The 15865-nt window shown below is 37.8% G+C and overlaps 1 protein-coding gene across 5 annotated transcripts in view; it reads right to left on the bottom strand.

Annotated features, from left to right (window-relative positions):
• The window catches only part of asap2a (ArfGAP with SH3 domain, ankyrin repeat and PH domain 2a), a 93283-nt gene that overhangs the window by 67990 nt on the left and 9428 nt on the right, over window positions 1-15865 (bottom strand). The window contains exon 1 of one of the 5 annotated variants that reach the window (XM_067366572.1): window positions 11638-11885. The exons of 3 other annotated variants lie outside the window; for them this stretch is intronic. The gene's annotated coding sequence lies outside the window, so the exon portion shown is untranslated. Of the gene's footprint in view, window positions 1-11637; window positions 11886-15865 lie in introns of those variants that run through there. One more of the 5 variants, XM_067366571.1, reaches the window with a different exon arrangement.

Below are 15865 nucleotides of genomic sequence, written 5' to 3'. Positions count from 1 at the left end.
ATTGTACTAGTGGTGTCCTGGCGTCATTATCCCGTGCTGGCGCACACACCAGCTTTCTGAACAGAGCAAGGAAGCACTCTCCCATTTTTCATTTGCTTTATTTCCACTAACTAATGTATAACAGACACCATGAACACTGCCAAAACATTACAAAACCAAAAGTTTGATGACTATCCCAGCACAGTAAAATCGGGACCTTCAAGTCACTATGACGTCAGGCACCATCTGTCCTGCTCCAGTCTGGAGAGCAGCATCTCTGAAGGTGCCAGGCCATCGCTGGGGTGACTGTGTCACTTTATATTCCCCACACTGGCGGGAGAACACTGGGTTTCAGAGCTTATCACCCCGTCGGGCAGCAGTGACCCTGATTTATGGGACACCAGGGAAGAGTCACACCATGGGCCAAATGGGAGGAACTTTTTCCTGACAGATGCTGCCATGCGTCAAGCTGACAGAACCAACCCTCAAACCAATAGAGTATTGGTTCAAATAAGAAAAATAAAGACCATACTTGAAGTCAACTTTAAAGCTTTTCTTTCAAGTTTTCTATATATGGGCCAATGATATGATGCTTATCGTTTCATCTGGATATATATTAATGTACTCCAAAATTATACATTAAATATGCATTTCATACATACAGTGACTTCAATACACCTTTACTATGATGAGCATGTTTTTAATTTCTGTAATAGGTCAATGACATGACAGGTCTTTTTTTTTTTTTTTTTTTTTTTGTCCAAAGGCCTTAATAATAATAAAAACAAAGATATGACACCCAAAGTATGTAAGGTAGTACAACTAGATCTCTTTTATTGAATCCAAAAGGTTCTAATTATATTTTGCTACATATAAAGGTATTTTAAAGATTTTGAAGTGTCAAAAGGTCATTTGGTTTAACCGTCCAAAGGCCAATATAGCCACTAAATTTGTGATTAAATTATCTAAAAAGGTAATAAATGTATATATTTTTTATTCTGGCATGATTTTATAACATCACGTATCAACATAGTGCAAAATATGTGTAGAAGTCGTTGCTTTGTTATGATAAAAGAATGTCCGAAAAAATGAATTTCATTGATGTCATTCGGAGTAACCAATATAAAGGGATGCAGTCAGTATCATGTGACAGGATGTGACATCATTCAGACACCTGCAAAGGACCACATGGTTGTGAAGCAAACTAACAAACTCTCTTTCAACTTTTTGAAAAATTCATGTTTTCACTTGCTCATATGCATTTCCCGACATTCGGTACAACTACAATAAAACATGGAAAATGTAATATTTTAAAAACTTGTGCTAAATATTAAATGTTTGATTGTCATTTTGCTAGCTAGCTAGATATCAGCCTGTTAGTATTGTTTGAAAGTAGCGTCAATCGGTATAACCAAAAGTATAATTCGGTAAAACCGCAATTTTGGTTAAACCGAATGATTTTTTTGGTGACAAATTTTGTCCATCTTGTAAAAAAAATGACAAAAGCAGTGTTACTTGATTATAAAAACCACAATCTCATTGTTAACACTTAAAAAAATTCTAAATTAATTATATCCCCATTATGTTTTTTTTACACTTTTAAAAACCTTATTCGTCAGACCCAAATACAGTATACATACACAAATTTTTATCAATGAAAATCTGTATTATTTATTATAATTTTACTTTTTAATAAAAAAGTTATTTTAATAATTTTATTATTTAATACAAATAAAACATTGGCAAATTTTTTAAATATTTTAAAGTGAAAAATATTTTTTTTTATCTGCTCACTCCTTATTAATATTAATAAAAATGTCATGTCTTTAAAATGTCATGACAAATGTCAAAACATACTGATATTTATGAATTCATTAATTAATGGTATTTGATATTTGGTATTTGAATGAATGAATGAATGAATGAATGAATGAATGAATGAATGAATGAATGAATGAATGAATGAATGAATGAATGAATGAATGAATGAATGAATGAATGAATGAATGAATGAATGAATGAAATATATATTTAAAAAGTTGTGAAAATAATAATTGGAGCGTGTGTATTAAGTCGTGGCTCAATTTGGTTTCACTGTTTAATTAAGATTAATCCACAAAACAGGGATGAAAGATTTATAAAAACTGCTGATTTTATTTTATTCTTAGAAATCATAATATCTTCCTGTTCAACAGGAAACCATTATTTGAAAACCTCAGCCATATTCACCAAAATCACATGCCCTTCTTACCACCACTCAAAAAACAGCCCAACCACAACCGGCCATCAGCCCAAAACGGCTGACCAGAGCAAGGCCCTAATCTGCCGTCTGGCCCTGGTTAAGCCACACTTGGCCCAAAGCAAAGATTTAACACTCTTACCCTGTATCACACAAGGGTTTTTTTAAACGTTAATGCCTTTGCAGACTGAATAGGCTTAAATCGAAGAGCCTCCACATTGACAAATGCTTACAATATTGCTACATTTTCTGGACCGTCAATGATACACCCTACTAAACTGGATCTTTACACTCGCTGCTCAAGAAACATTTCTTATTAACAATGATAAAAACAGTTGAGCAGAATGATTCCAGGTCCACTGCAGATAGTGGGATTAGCCGTGACCTGGTCTGCATTGTTCTCAGATTTGAAACTATTTGATGACGGCATGTCTAGCGTAGGTTAACACCCTCCCCCTCCATTCCCACTGCCCCAAACTGACAAAACAAAAACAATTGTGGAAACTAGCATATTTTTGATGCATCACAATTTATTTTTTACTTCCTCTCACTGCATGCCTTCTTGTCTCAACCCAGATGCCAGTGCCGCCCACTTTGAAGAACAAAGCAGAAATCATGGGAGCGCCGTCTACGGGCACGTGCTCGGCTCCTGTCTGGTGTCACTTTATAACATGTCGCACTTTCATCTCCCCCAAACCAGACAAAAAACAGCACAAACACAATTGAACTTGGGCCAAAGGAGGCCGTCTGGATAGCAATTATCCAATTCAGTGGGGGAAAGGGAGCTGATTAACATCCAGGTTTCACCGAGGCACCAGATGTTTTCGTTCAACAAAAAGATTGTGAAGTGGAAGGGTGATGCAGTTCTGGGTCGCGTTTTCTTCACGTGCGATATCTGACACCGCTGTAGTGTTTGTGAATGGGAACCATGAGAGTGGTGTGTTATTATGGTGCAGTCTGAGACTCCAGACAGGCAGTAAACTCCACCCTGTGTGGTCCACTCGTGTGTTGGAGGCATGGGTGTGCTCAAACTCTAAAGTGTCTATTTAGTCTCAGTTCAAACCTGTAAGAGCGCTGAATTTATCTTCATCCAAACAATTTGGTATAAAATGGGTCAATTTTATCAAAAATACATGAACAATGCGTTTCTTATGCAGTGTTGGGGATAATGCATTAGGGGTAACTCATTCAGATAACTTTTTTCAAGTAATTAGTAAATCAGGAGTAAGTGTAGAGGCATTGTGTGAACATGATGGTTATTGTAGTTCTAGACTAAATGTGTAGGTAGAATTGTCCTGATTAGTAATTGTCCTAATTTAAAAAATGTGACGATTCCAGCATTTCCCCCCTAGCATTTTTAGTGCTGTTGAGTGGATTCTTAAAACACCTCTGATAGCCATTGTGTTCACATGCTCAACAGATATGTCTGTGATTGGCTACAATGATCAATGTTTCAAAATGTAAAATGTAAATATAAAAACGTTGTAAATAGACATCTTTGACGTGTTTCACTGAGCGCTTACACAGATACACGCTGCTCCCGCTTTCAAAATGCTTTCAAACACTCCTGTGCATTGATCATTGTAGCCAATCACAGACTTTGGGGTAATTTCAGGTTGACTGAGACACTTTTTCCAATTCATCTCATTGGCAAAAAGTGTCCCAGTCACCCTGAATTCACCCCAAAGTCTGTGATTGGCTACACTTTAAAAAATGTTTGGTTAAAAAAAAACCCAAGTTGGGTTGAAAATGAACAAACCCAGCAATTGGGTTGTTCTAACCCAGTGGTTGGGTTAAATGTTTGCCCAACCTGCTGGGTAGTTTTATTTAACCCAACTACTGATTAAAATTGACTATATGGCTGGCTTAAAATGAATCCAAAATAGGGGAGGAATTAAAAATCAGAAACATAATTACTAGAGGCAACAATAATAATCAAAAGGTGTACATTTATTAATAAGCAATTTAATAAATGTTTATTGTTTATTATTCATTATCTTATTAATAAATGCTCATTTATTAAACATATTAATAAATGTTAATTTCCAGCATATTTTGGGTTCATTTTAAGCAAGCAATACAGTAATTTTTATACAACAGTTGAGTTAAATAAAAACTACCCAGCACGTTGGGCAAACATTTAACCCAACCACTGGGTTAAAACAACCCAATTGCTGGGTTTGTCCATTTTCAACCCAACTTGGTTTGTTTTTAACCCAGCATTTTTTAAAGTGTACAATGATCAATGCACGGGAGTGTTTGAAAGCATTTTGAAAGCATGAGCGTGAGATCTGTTGAGCGTGTGAACACAATGGCCAATCAGAGGTGTTTATGAATCCGCACAACTGTGCTCAAAATGCTAGAGGGAAATGCTGGTAGTGTCACATTTTTCAAATTTCAGTACCGACTTGGTATCAAAATCTGTACTTTTGACACTAATTCTTTTAATGAGACTTTCTTCATTACGATATCAGTAATAAATGCTTAAAAAGTAGCAACAATTAAATAAGTTGGTAGGCAAGTATTATTATTATTATTATTTGAAAAACTTTTGCCCGCCAAATCCAAGTCATGTGGTGTGACGAACAAAGTCATGATGTCATAGAAAGGACCACTGCAGACCCTCATGATTGTCAACTTAAATCCGTCACCTGAATTTCACTGTTACAGCTGAACATGTTAAGCCCAGAACACACCAAGCCTGCGGTCGGCCGTCGGGCAGTTTTTGTTGTTGGCCGACTAAGTTTTCTCAGTGTGTTCCACACAGTTGGCTGAAGTTGGTCCTCGACGGCTTTTTTTTCGGCCGATTCGACAATCGGCGACGGAGCTCGTCCGTCAGTCGGGCCATCTGATCATTCTGATTGGCTGTTCAGCTACTGCCACCTGCTGGTACGGAAAGGCATTTCCTCTTACGCATGCACAGAACGGATGTGCTACTTGGCCGTCAGGTGTCGAGCATCGGTTTGGGGTGTCAGGGCAACTTTGGACCCAGACGCTGCCGACGTGAGCCAACCCCCCGGCTGGGTGTGTTAGGTCAACAAAACTCTCTAAATAAATTGAACCTTTTTATTAAAAGGCAGTTCAGATTGTAAAATGTCATGTGATACGACTCCCAAAAACTTGATATTTCTGAATGAATAATAAAAAATAAAAAAAATACCCCAATAAATGTATTTAAATACATTTTTGGAAATAATGATTAAGATTTTTAAATGTACATGTATTCAAGGTGAAAGACTTTTTTTTTTTTTTTTTTACTCAATGTCATTAAAAACTTTTCTTAAAAATTATATACAAGTTTTTGAAAAGCAGTAAAAAACCAAAATGAATTAAAAAACATTTAAATACATGCGTTATAAACTAGACTTTTTAAGGATTTTTTCTTTTCTTTATAGTGGACACTTATGCGTCATTTATCTTTATACAGTAGCAATATGAGGACTAGAATGTATAAATGCTGCATTTGTGCTATTTTTGTGTATCAAGTAAATTTACAGCATCATCTAAAATCGAGAACCAAGAACCTTTTTTTTTTCTCGTATATATATCTACATTGTCAGCTACACCAATTACATCATGCTTTTCTCACAGAGGTCATTTTGCAAGCCAATCTGCTTCTGATATCCTCAAGCCTCTCCATTTTTTTCAAACAGATGTTTTTGTGCAGCGGAAAGGGATTGGATCTGGTGGGTTGCCCAGAATTTTAATGCACTCTTTGACCCAGGGTCAAATAGTGACGTGTCCTTTGTGTACAACCCCTTAGAGTGTGTCAAATGTGTAAACAGTCAATCAACTTGTCAACAGTGGTATCAGCAGGAAAAAAACATCAAGAATTACTCTATAAATGGTTTCACTGTTGTTCTGAAATGGTCATCTGATTTCTTCACAGAGCTATTCCAGGGCACTATAATTGAGTTGTCACTGCCATTCAGGAACAAGAATAGCCTTTTCCCAGTCATGGGCTGTCGCAGAAAGAGGAATTTAAAGGAATTCAAAATAAAGCTCTCCCATCATTTACTGTACCACTAAACTCAGGAAACTATGGTGTCTCACTTGGTATCTGGCTTGACCCCAATGTTTGTTTATAACAATGTCTATAAATGAAAACTGACATCTATCATTGCTCTTGAAATGTTAAATGTGGTTTGCAGTTACTCAGTGCGGCATCAAAACATGAATGTCAAAGAGCTACACACAACGAAGGAAGAATAGGGAGCCACAAAAGTAATAGTGGGGCTGAAAGGTGTGTGTGTGGATTGTAGTGAGCTCAATTAATGTGATTGCTATGGCATATCTCCTCCCACTAATGCTCCTAGAACACCTCGTCTGCCACACCAGCCCGACTGGGATCACAGCAAGTGTCTATTAGCTCAGCCTTCTACACAAGTTTGTTCACACACACACACCACAGATATAACGTACAGAGTGACCAATAGTGTGATAAATGCAGTTAACGCCACAGTTTCTCTAAACATCATCAGTATTTTTAATATTTCAGTCTCCACCACAGTGCACTGTAAACCCTAACGCTCAAAATACTTCATTCGTTTGAGTAGGACCAACTTAAATTAAACAAATTAGTTCAGTTAAATTAACTCTTATGAGTATTTAAAACTTTATTTTACTTTTGAGTTCACAGCACTGACATATTTCAAGTAAACTAAACTAAACGTTTTAGTTGCAGCAGATTTCTAATTCCCAGCATGCTTTGCATCAGACTGTATAAATGTTGAAATTAAGTGTTATTTTGTGTGTTTTTGCATAAGATTAACATAGGGAGACATAAGTAGTGTTTAATGTTGTGTTATTTTGGGAATGACAGGGGGTTATGTTATGTTAGTTTTATAGGGTTACCATTCTGGTGAAGAGTAGACCGTGTGGTTAGGTAACTGTTAAGACCACATATACTGTATGTTGTTTGATTATATACATGTAAGTATATATTGACAGTCTCTTTGATAGTTATAATAGCATGTGTTTTTTGCTAACTAACATTTAACCAAGATCTGAATGTGCTGTTTATGTAAATTAACTATATGTACTTGAGTGGGGCGAGGCTGAGAACTGTGGGAGCGAAGGAATGCCAGTGATGTGATTGTTAGTGAGAGACACCTGTGCACCACACTGGCCTTGCTCCACTTCCATGGCTCTCGGCTCCGCCCCACTTGTCACAAAAAAATTAAGTTCTACTAACTTAAAAAAAAAAATAAGTTAGTTAACTTAAATGTTTCGAGGTAATACGTTTCCTCAAATGTTTTGAGTATTCTGAACTTATTGAGTTTTACAGTGTGGTCTGAACTCATCCAAATCCAGCTTCTCACACATTCGCCATCACACAAGTGAGGAAAATTGCTACTAAATTGCACTTTAATTCTGGGGTGCAAAGAAATATAGTCGATTTGGTGTAAACTGGCTAAAAACGATGCACGGTGCATGTGCTGAGGCAACGTGGCACATCTAGACAGCCTACACAGCAAACAACCTTCAGACATGAGAGGAGAGAAAATGGAAAGAAAAGCTGCAACTCATTTAAGAACACATGACCGGACCGTAGCATGCATTCCTCCTCTCTGGAACCATGCAGCCGAACAGTGTTGAGTTAGGCTTTACTAGTCTACAGAATGGCATTGGTTTTACTAGACTGAATATGAGGCTGGGTTTTACAGCACTACAGATTATTACTGACTTGTTACAGACTTCCCTTGACTAAAGATTAGATTGGTCTTTACTAGACTACAGACTAGGATAAACTTTACTAGACTACAGAAAAGGCTGGGCTTTACTAGACTACAGGTTATGCTGTTGTAATAGATTATGAACTAACATGGGTTTTATTACACTACAGTTTGTTACAAACAAGGCTGGACTTGTTACACTTGACTACAGATTAGGCTTGGCTTTAGTAGACTATAGAATAAAGCCGGGTTTCCACCAAAATTATCCGGAGCAATTTTGTCCCAGGAACTTTTTTTTCCCCCAGACCTGTTGCTGTCTGTGTTTCCATTGTGGTCTAAAGTACCGTGAACATTAGTAAATTAGTCCGTTGACGTACAACGGCATGCGACTTTCTAGTTCCAGCTCAATTTCGTCCTCAGCAAATAAGCTTAATAAAGCCTGAACTGATGTCGTCGATCCATCGGTCATATTTTTTTGTTGATTCGAATAGCAAACAACTCTTAACGCACACACCGCAAACAGATTTTAAAAAAGGTGGTTGAAATAAAATGCTGCGTGGATTCAACCAATCAAAATGCTGCGTGAACTCAACCAATCAGCAAGTTCAGCACCCCCAAAAGTTCCTGAACTTTGAAAAAGTACTACCTCATGAGCAGGGACTTTCTGAAGTGGAAATTTTTACCCGGAACTTCATTTAGACCCTGGTCCCTCTGGTCGAAACACACCGAGTACCACCGGAAAGTCCCTAGTTCCTAGGGAAAGTTCCTGGGGTCTCATTTATAAAGCGTGTTCCTGCCAGTTCCTGCGCAAAGGTTGTGATCTATAAAAACAAACTTGACGGGAGAATGTGCGCACCTTTAAGCAAACTTTGAGCCGTGCGTACGCACATTCTGGAGACAAAAGTGATATGAATTGAGATAGTAGATGTGCTACTTTCGATCACTTTTCCAGTGACACGCTGTTTTAATGACAGCGAGGAGCGTGGGAAGCACAATAATTCCTCTTTAAACTAAACTGCAGATGTTACGACAAAATATGTTTTCGATAATGACAATCAGTGATGCACACTTAACTTAGATATTATGGAAAACACTGCTGGATTCGGTGGTCGAACGGTCCGTTGTCCAGTTTGAATAGGTCCAATAATATCTTACTGTACAACCACAGCTGCAGGAGGTGTTGATGTTGTGTGAAGGATCTTCAAACAGTTACCACTGTATTTGAAGGATATAATTTGAGGAAAACTGTAAGATTTGCATGTTTTCTTTTTAAAATACTTTGTCAGTGACGCGCCGAGTCAGACAATTGTATTTACACTGCAATAAATAAGTAGTCCGATCTGTTTCCACTAAAAATAGCCTATAAACTTCCTAAAAGATATGTTCACCTCATCAGCAAAACTGCATAAATTTGATTTGAATTGTTTAAAACTATTAAAATACTATCTGGCCAGTGGAAATGAATGAATCAACTCTATCCTAAAACCTTTATCTGAAGTATTTTATACAATTTTGTTTTTATGGATATTTTGATATATTTATTCTAAAACATAAAGAGGATATTGGATGATCTTTATCAATATAATGTGTGGCACAAATGGCATTTATAGTCCATATCTAATATTTTCCAATGTCTTGTACCTTTGACGGTGTTAACCGTGGTGTCACGTGGATGGGAATATGTATGGAAATGATATGCAGATGAGGTTACGCATTGTAAAACTAGGCGTCATAAGCTCCATATATGGTGATGTCGGGGAGGAGACAGGGTGGAGATGCACGTACGCACAATCTTCCGCTGACTGGGATTTATAAAGGGATTTGTACGCAGGTATGTATGCTTTCCTGTAGCTCAGTGGTTAGAGCATGGCACTAGCAATGCCAAGGTCATGGGTTCGATCCCAGGGATTGCACATACTCAGATACAAATGTATAGTATAATGCAATGTAAGTCGCTTTGGATAAAAGCGTCTGCCAAATGCATAAATGTAAATGTAATGTAAATGGTTCTGGCGTACGCATGGTTTTATAAATCTGATTTTTTTTGTGCGTACGCAGAATCTAGCTTTTGCGCGTACGTACACTTTTAGTAGGGATCCTACGCACAGTTTTATAAATGAGACCCCTGGTGTGGAAACACGGCTTAAGATAGGCTTCACCATACTACAGACTAAGGGCTTATTCACACAGAACGCGACTGTGTCTAAAAACGCGAGACACAGCACTCAGGAATGGTTTAAAAAAAAAAAAAAAAAAAACAGCGCAGAACGCAAGGATCTCAAGACGCGCTTTTAAAAAACACGATGCAATATCGGCAATAATAGACAAAAGGAAACAGCAGGATAGATAGATACTATTTTTGACATGGAAAAAAGAAAATAATCGCACTGGCTATGGTCTCCTCCGCCATGTTGCCATCAAATAAAACAGCTGCCATACCAGCTTGCTACTGTAAACAAAAGCTCGCAACAGTTGCCCCGCCTCCGAGTTCTTCTGATTGGTCCGATGTTTTGGAACTGATACTGATGAGCAGCGCTGTGTGTAAAAATTGAAATTTGACACCTAGCGTATTAAAAAACGTGTCTTATCTAGCGTATTAAAAAACATGACATATCTTAAATAGGTCAGTGCCATTGTTTTGTCTCAAGATGCACACCAATAATGTTTTTTTTTTTTTTTTTTCGAAGGCACGTTTATAAAAGCTACTTAAACACCCTAACTGAACTAAGACCTAATCCTGGCATAATCTGTCTGTGAAACCGAGCCCAAAGGTTATTACAGACTTGTAACAGACAAGGCTGGACTACACAACAGATTGGGCCAAGGTTTACTGGACTACAGTTCCAGAATGGACTTTATTTGACTATAAGACTAAACTTGGCTTTACTATACTACAGCCTTGTCTTCTCTAGATTACAGTCTAGGCTGACCTTCACTAGACTACAGAATAGGTCTGGCTTCATTATATTAAGGAGTATGCATGCTTGGCTGAGCTGGACTACTAAGCAGAGGAAAGAAACATCAAGCCATCTAGAGCAGCAATGTCCTTAAAAAAAGAACAAGACTTTTAAATAACACCATGAGCTTATTGGTTCATTTTAAGGAATAAATGTTTCTTTAAAACTGAATTGAATTTATGAAACTGAAATAAGTCAAAATAACCATCACTCTTTCAGAAAATGATACCTACTGGGAACATGAAAACTGCTATTTAATGTCATATAGATAAAATCAAAAAAGTCTTTGTTGTGCCATATATAGAAACTGTTACTATAAAAGCACAATGGCCTTTGCTTGAGTGATTTCACAAGGCTGAATAATGCACTCTATTAACTCAAACAGTTTTTATTGCGACTCGTCTCTTGTAGCGTCACGGGACTGCCCTAAGCAACCAGTGTCAAACAAACACAATCTCCCTCAGGACTGCTGTTAAGTGCTCCATAAAAACAGAGGTAACTCTAGAGCGCTAGGGTTAAAATGCTCACCTAGACACACACACACACACACACACACACACATCAGTGTGACATCTCTACCTCAAAAAACGCATTAGTAATGGACTAATCTTTGCATGCAGGAAAACAACACATACTAAAGCTCTGCGGACTGCTCTTGATGGCAGTTCAACCTAACAAAACCATCATTGTGAAAGCTGAGTGTATGCATCCGTGCTTGTGTGTGTGTGAAAGAGAGAGAGAAACAAAGGCGGCAAAGTGCAATACACCACTGCAGACAACTACCTACTTGACTAGGTCAAAGTCCCTTTGAGAAACTCTAAGAACTGAAATGGCACACCAACCCAAATTTTGAAACAAATCAAATTTATGTGACATCTGTGATGAGTAGTTAAGGTTCCTCGTCCCTTGAAAGCCCATCAGTATACAGGTCCATTTGTCTTTAGTGGATGCACTTGTCAACAGGAAGACCTTTTGCCCTGCAGTGAGCACTTCAAAGAAAAGCCCGTTTTATGTCCTTTTGGGTACACAGCACATCAAGTGTTACTGGACTGACCACAACTACTAGCACCTGAGTTCAGCGGTTAAAAAAAATACATGGCACCATGTTGTTTTGCCCATTTGTTTAATGGTTAACCCAAGACCTAAGATGCGGTCTTAAAGGGGTAGTGCACTTATAATAAAAATCCTGTCCTTAAAGGGATAGTACATCCAAAAATGAAACTTTTGTCATTATTTATTCACTCTCGTGTTGTTCCAAACCTGTACGAGTTTCTTTCTTCTGCTGAACACAAAAGATGATATTTTAAAGAATGTTGGTAACCTGACAGTTGACGGCAGTTGACATCCATAGTATTTTTTTTCATACTATGGAAGTCAATGGCTACCGTCAACTGTTTGACTACCACGCAAAATCTGATCAGAGCAGTCGGATGGAAACGGATTTCCAGAAATGCGATTTGAATAGGATTTCAAACCACATATGAATGTAGCTTAAAATGGATTTGTAAAAATCCCATTTCATGTGATTTTTTTTTTGCCATTTACACTTGCTAAATCTGATCTGATTTCAAATTCAGATAGGCACAAAATCGGATTTGGCCCGAGAGTCTGAACATAGCCTAAGTTGACCAAAATTGTATTAGTCGGTTAGTTGCAGAAAGTAAGGAAAAAAAACTTCACAGGAAGTGGCAAAGTCATGCTGTCCGTGAGGAACAGATCATTAACAGCGGGTCCTTGTGGTAATTGCACTTTGTTGGGCAGGAAATCCAAACATTTGCCTATCATCCATCGACCTCAAATATGGCTTAACATTTGAAACAAGAAGCAGCAACTTTACATGGCCGCTTGCTCTAACATTAACCTAAATAAATGTGCACTATTATTAGGAGCATATCTAAGTGTTTGTGTGGAGTGTGGAAGCTAAAGTTTTTGCACGCTTACTGCATGACACAGAGGTGCTGGCGCGATCACTTGCATTTTTATCTGATAGCAGCATCAAAAAAATGCTGCAGTCCTTAATTTTTTTGGGTTAAAATTAAAAATTATCCCAAATCAATTTGAGCAAGTACATAACCAGTTCAAAACTATCTCCTTATCTTAGCCCGATTCACAACGGTAAGCTTGTTATAATGTTTTAAAATAAGAGCGACCTGGTGGATTTCCGCTGGAAATTCGAGCATGCAGCAGTTCATCTTTGCGTCATTACGTCACGTCCATTAACAGAAAAAAGGAGTCCAGGCAAGTCGGTTTTATTACGTGAGGATGCTGCTTGTAACGGATCATTTATAGCAAAGACTGTAGAATAACACAAGACATGTCACTAGTATTGTTTTGAATGGGACAAAGTGTAACGAGCAATATGGCGGAATAAGTCCCGCCTTCTAAATATGAGCCAATCGCCGACTGGTAAAGTCATTGCATCACTTCAGCGGCCGTAAGAATCACCGGTTTCTATAGAAACAGTCAGATGCACACCTCTGAAGAGACGCGCATTTAGGTCTGCGCATGCGCATTAGCTTGATCCAGCCTGAAAAATACAGTTTTTTTGTCATGATTCGAGCATTTAGAAACTAAATTTATGAGCCTGTTGTTGTTAGATTTCATTAGTGATTTCAAATATGAAATTTAATCGTAAGGTTGGCAAACAGTTTTGGAGAATTTGATGTTTCCCCATTCAAAGAGATAGGAGCTGCATGATGCCCAGAATGCCCAAGAGGCGTTTCAAAGATGGCCGCAGAGTGAAATGACTTGTCTTAAAGGGACTTTGTTTATAGTCTGTTCTCACAGCAGCTGAAATGATTAAACGTATCATTTTGATGGCGGATTGTAATCCAGAAAGATCCAAATGACAATCATCAGTGACAACTGGAGATTCACCCGTAGTCAAAAAGCAAAAGACTTTGGACTGTGGAGTGGCTACAGAAATTGAAATCTACAGATAACACTAATATACACTAAATACACATAGCGTGCGTCTCAATCAGCTCCCTAGTTCAGTAGTCAGGGGCAGGGCACTGATCAGGGAATCGGCCACATTCATTTACATGATACTGATTCACGACCTATAGGGAGCCAGGGAGCCGACTGAGAAGCTGGGATAGTCACGCGATGCTGATGTTGTAAACATTAACAATTTGAGAACTATACTACTATACTGCCACTATACTGTGGAGATGGTGAGTCAGCATCATTAACTTCATCTCTGCAACCGACACTGACTCAGAAAAGACTATAGATCATTAATAAATAATTAAAACGTCTGACACATTCATAATTAGTATTTTTGCAGGTGCTTTGCAGCAAGCTTTATGTGTGCATCTGGCTATATTTTAGGCCTACACATTAAAGGCTCATTATGGTTTACATATACAAAAGTAAATTAAATTAATATGCATATGCCATAAGTCGACTAATGAATTGAATTAACAACTACTAGTCGACTAGAAACATCTTTAGTCAGGGGTAGCCATAATTGCAACACTGAAAGGAAAAAAAAATGGCCCAGTTATTAGTTGACTTTGAATTAGATTACCTAAGAAACAAAAAACTACACGGAAAGACATACGCTGGCTCCTGTTTTAATGACTGCTTTATAATTTAAAGCAACTGCAAGGGAGTGTGTAAACTCCAGGAGACTGATGAAGGCGCAATCTCACAAAATGAAGACCAAATGTGTGTGCTGGAGACACAGTGAATGTGAAAGAAACAGTTCCCACACTCCACATTGCACTGTAATACTGCAATACTATTGCTTTTTGACTACTTTTATGGTATTTTTTTTAGTGTTGTCCTTTTTGGATCTTGGACAATGGTTGTATGGCATAAAGCTGTATGAATATTCTTCACAAATATCTCTGGGTCTGGAAAAACATGAGGATACATAAGTAAAAAAATATTTTTTAATGAACTACTTTAACCTAAAAAAAAAAAAAAAAAAAACATTAAAAACCTTATTTTTGAAAAACATGACAAACCTTCGGAGTTCTGCAGGATTTTTATTTGTTTCTCACAGATGAACACTCCTCACGTCTCAAACTTTCAGCAGTGGCAGCAGAAACATTAAAAATTCAGCTGCTGTAAAAATAGCAGCAATCCAGAGCCCAAGAGAGCATGTCGAAATCTGGACATGCAGGTGGTGTTCATACATTTTAGAAAAATCCTCTGAACAACAGATGAAAACTCTGGGATCATGACTTGGCTTTGCTTTTCCATGTTGCAAAGGGGGAAAAAAAAAACTTTTTCTGATCAACTTGAAAATAGAGTGAATTGAAAAATAAATAAATAAATAAATAAAATATCAATAAGTAATGTAAATAACAGCCTGATCATAACAATACTCAAAAGAATAATAATCAAAACCAATATGATTGCCAATACATTATGCAACGTTAATATTTAGCTCTATAGTCAATTACAAAATTAAAAGATTAAAAATAGTAGAAACTAAGATTTTAATGCAAGCCAAAGGAAAAAGTCCTCAAATTTGCCGTTGGGATTAAATGAAAGCGACAGTGTAACACGATTACCAGGCACCTCTGGGAAACGGATGGCCTTCTTTAAAAAGGACACAGCAACAAATCAATGGAGGGAACTTCATTAATGAAGAAGTAGAGCTTGACAGTTAACAAAGGTCCTGAAAAGGGAGTTGTCCCTGGTAATCTGTGACAAAGCCTCTGGATGGGACAGAGGGTCTCCCTGCCCCCATCAACACTCACTAAACAAAGGCCAGTGCACTTGTGAACCCTAGCAGATCAATGCAACCTGCTCCACCCAATTAATGGGATTTCCTCAACCCCACTTTTCCAACACATCATCAGGGATTCATTCAAGGTCCTTTGGCATCTACCATGTGAGATACACAACTCCAGAATCTATTGGGAAAGGGCTGTGGCCCAAATCAAAGGGAACGTTTCCCAGAAATACCGTGTGCTACAATGGATTCACAGCATGGTGACCACCAGAAAACCACTTACTCCACCTCAGCTGATGTCACTAAACGCTCTTATTTTCCAATC

Source organism: Chanodichthys erythropterus, chromosome 18, assembly GCF_024489055.1.
Source record: "Chanodichthys erythropterus isolate Z2021 chromosome 18, ASM2448905v1, whole genome shotgun sequence".
Lineage (NCBI taxonomy): Eukaryota > Metazoa > Chordata > Actinopteri > Cypriniformes > Xenocyprididae > Chanodichthys > Chanodichthys erythropterus.
This window is presented reverse-complemented; position numbering and strand designations above follow the sequence as displayed.